At 39.6% G+C, this 4,255-nt stretch overlaps 1 long non-coding RNA gene across 1 annotated transcript; it reads left to right on the forward strand.

Moving 5' to 3' along the window:
- Nucleotides 1-423: 423 nt before the first annotated feature.
- LOC114838806 lies at nt 424-1,085 on the forward strand. Its single transcript, XR_003781617.2, has 3 exons — nt 424-517; nt 619-901; nt 1,047-1,085. It is a non-coding gene; the product is annotated as an uncharacterized LOC114838806 (long non-coding RNA).
- Nucleotides 1,086-4,255: the final 3,170 nt, after the last annotated feature.

The following is a 4,255-nucleotide window of genomic DNA, read 5'->3' on the forward strand; positions in this document are numbered from 1 at the left end:
AGCTGATTCCCATCTAGGAAGCACACTCAGGTGTTGAGGTTCTTTCAATCGCATGATCATATGTTCTAAAAGAGTACTCTTTGGGCTGATATTGTGTGGAAAAGGAACAATATGGAGCAAAGAAAGAAAGAAAGAAAAAAATGCCTGCACGAGGGAGAGGAAGACGAGTACCAGGACAAGGGAGAGGAGTGGGACAAGGACAAGGGAGAGGAGTGGGACAAGGACAAGGGAGAGGAGTGGGGCAAGGACAAGGGAGAGGAGTGGGGCAAGGACAAGGGAGAGGAGTGGGGCAAGGACAAGGGAGAGGAGTGGGGCAAGGTAGAGGGAGAGGAGTTAGAATGCGTGGTGGCGCTCAAAGAACGACCAGAGATAGGGTAACTGATCAAATAAGAGCTACTATCATTGACCATGTCATGAACCACGGGCTATCATACAGAGAGGCTGGTGAACGAGTACAGCCAAATCTCAGCCGGGACACAGTGGCATCCATTGTCCGTATTTTCAGAGAAACCAACAGGTAGGATATTGCTTTTCCTACAGCAAGGTGTACCATTTACAGTATTAGAGTGACTGTATGCCTCCGGTATCTAAAATGTAACTGTATTTTGTCCCTCTAAGGATTCAACGTCTACCTCCCTCAGGGGGCAGAGGAAAGCTCCTGAATGAAGAACAGGAACGTGCTATTGTCAACATGGTGATTGCTGACAATGAAATAAAACTGAAGGACATTCAGTCCAGAGTTGTAGAGGACAACCTTGTCTTTGGGAACATTGCAGCAATCAGCATAACATCCATTTCTCGGACTCTGGCTAAACACAGAGTCCGAATGAAACAACTATACAAAGTTCCTTTTGAAAGGAACAGTGAGCGCATCAAAGAACTCCGTCACCAATACGTCCAGGTAAGGTTATGCAATACAATCATTACTGTACTATACACAGTGCGTTTTGCAGTAAACTACTCTATAAACCTGGAGTACATTAGGACATACAGTAGATATACAGTACAGCACAGCATTTACATACACTGTGTCTAATTACTTTCAGAGAGTCATGGAGTTGGAGGCCAATCAAGTCCCACATGAAGGAGTAAGTAAAGAGACAAAATTCTCTGGGAACAATTAACAGTTTATTTTAAATTCATAAATAGAGAGAAGCGTCAAAGGCTTACAGAATAAAGGTTTACAGAATAATCCTCTGAGGAATCTCTGAGGAAAATACATGAACAGTCCATATTTATTATAGGTGTGTTTATAAGGGGTGGGGTAAGATGCTGCCCAGCTGTCTTATGTCACACAGGTTTTACCTAAAGGGCGGGCTGTCCCCCCAACTTACCCTTCCTGCCCTAGGTGTTTACTGTTGTGTTTACCCAAAGGGGCCAATTTCCCCTATTTCCCCCAAGGGCCACATTCCTAAGGAACAAAGTACAGATACCCTTATTGGTTTAGGCAGATAAACAGATGGTCAGAGTACCTAATGATCCTCTGATATTAAGCAGACATGTGTCACAAAGACCAGAGTTACATACCAGGTAATAGAAAAGCAGACATTTCTCAAATGTACATTAGTTCAAGAATTTCCATAACACAGCACTCAGATTTTCTTTATCACTATGAAAGCTATCATTTAAATATATAAGGCAATATAGTTAACAATCTAGTCTGTAAAAAAGAACAGACAAGAACAGGACTAGATTGCAGACAATATTGTTAACTATATTGCCTTATATATTTCAATGATGGCTTTAATTTTGAAAAAGAAAATCTGAGTTAGCCCTGCTAGTATTATATCCTGCTGCTACAAGAAAGGTAATGAAGACTCAAATGGTAATCACTACTGATACCTAACTCGAGGAGGGGTGACAGATGACTTGGGAAGGCGTTAGTCTGAAGAATGTCCTTCTGGGAAACAATTCTGTGGAATTTGGCTGTACACAGGGATGTGTAAGAAAATAATTAATTGTGTCTAATCTTAGCGGAATTCAAAATGTTTTTTGCCATTATCGTGACACGAGTTCAATGAGAGTGTGTTCTTATTATAATTGTAGATGTCTTTGCATTCCAGGGGCCGTATTCACAAAACATCTTAAGGCTTAAAGTAGCTCCTTACTTGCTGATTTAGGAATAACTTTTTTTTTAAATGACAACAACAACAACCAAGGGTATATGAAAAAACAACACCATGGAAGGGCAGAGAGCCCCAGAGTGGAAAACAACAGGGCTCTTATACAGCTGAGGGAAGGATGGGATTGGTTGATGAGAACTGGAACCAGCTGGGTGTAATAATTGAATAATTGAGGGAGTTGTCATTGAAGAATGGGAGATGAGCATGATTGGCACCACTTTTAAATAAAAGCCACAGAACAGAACACCCATACCTACAAATACATAGCAATACAGAAACTGGGGGACATAACATGAACACAGAAACTGGGGGACGTAACACTTAGTAACTATGAACACAGTGATACAACTTGTTGCTTCTTAACTTTTGTAAGGAAGTATGTAAATGTTGTTTGATTGTAAATGCTTATTATTTTATAATTTACCAGATGTTTCATAACATGCACGTAATCTCTAAATCAACTAGATATTGAGAGAAAGCCAAACCAGGAATTCATAAAAGACAGACAATTATGTTTCACAAGGAAGGACCTTCTAACCCTGGACCTGCAGGGGGAGATGGACTCAACGATGATTGACTCCATATTTGAGTCCTTTGTAGATTTTAAGGAAAGTACAATGAAAGTGATGCATCAAAAATATTGGTCTGACAGAATTCTCTTTTTACATGTTGGGAATGTATGCTTCAGGATTATGAAAGAGACTACAGCTGCAGGTATGTTTTTTATTTACAGATGAGTTTGTTAATTGTAAGGTTTTGGTAATTCAACTAATTTTCATCCTACAGGACATCATTGCTTTTATCTATATAGATGGCTCCCTCCCGCTTCCCTCCCAGCATCTGTGATCCACTACTCTCTTTTCTGTTCATTATTGTATTAGGAAGTAAAAATTCACAGTGCAATAAATCCATTGTATTAGGTGCATGCCTCAACAAAATATGTTTTGATACTCATGCTGTGGACTTGTTATCTTGTAGTAATGGGGTAAATGGTTGGAATGGTTGGAAAGGTTTACCACTAGAGTGCAAGGGAACGTAACCCTAGTGATAAATAAAAATATAAATGTTTAAATAGTCTGACTCCATATTGTTTGTAAACATACGCAATCATAAATGACCATGATATACTCTTAGAAAAGGTTCTTAGAAAAGGTAGCTTATCTTTCGTCACAAAGATCATGTGTTTCACGGCCTACGTTATCCTCAATGCTGCTCATCAGTCAAGTCCAGAAGACAAGAGACGGTGTAGTAACCCGGAACTCAGAGATGATCAGTTTGGTTACTTCGATTTACGTATGTGTATGTGCCTATGTCAGTTATCATAAACACCCATAAGGTGTAGGTCGTTTAACACAAACCATACAGTAAAATGGCGTGTGCTCCTGTGTCTACCAGAAAGTTAATTATGCCCAACGACTCAGGGATGACTAGAATGTCATAGGTTCCTGGGCCTAACCATACTGCATCGAGAATTCTAGGACCCAGGGACACCAAGTCTGGTCGCTTAGAATTACTTGTGTGTGTGTGTAATTACCAGCAGTCCTACGAGCTTGAGTATGGAGATGAACGAGGAATGCATTAGTAATCTATATTCCAAAGTAATACAATTTAAAGTAATAAAGTTACAATACAAAACATAGTTACATACCAACACGATTCAACGTCCTCCCTAATAGCCTAACAGTCTACCAATTATACCATAATTATTAAGACACTATAGCACGAAGGTGTGCTTGGAACTTCTGTTAAAGATAGACTCCTGAATATGACTACAACACAGTGTGTTGGGAGGTCAAACTCACTAACTTTTTGGAGACATGACTATTTATCCTAAAATCAGACATCTAAAACACTCCCCCAAATAGTAATTATCATTTCTTTACCTTGGCAAACACAATGAACACAAAAGACAGGAACTGTCCCACTAAATCAATGAAAAAGTATCTAATGGATGGGGAGTTGCTGCCAGTTGTTGTCTGACATGCAACAAGGACAATCATTTTTACAATGTTCTTGTGAAGTTTGACCCATAACCCATACAGTACAATAAAGCATATCAGCCTATTCTGCCCTTTATGGGGAGAAGGCAATATCCAAATACTACAGATAAATGTCCACAATATCATGCATTT

Source organism: Esox lucius, chromosome 25 (assembly GCF_011004845.1).
Source record: "Esox lucius isolate fEsoLuc1 chromosome 25, fEsoLuc1.pri, whole genome shotgun sequence".
Classification (NCBI taxonomy): Eukaryota; Metazoa; Chordata; class Actinopteri; order Esociformes; family Esocidae; genus Esox; species Esox lucius.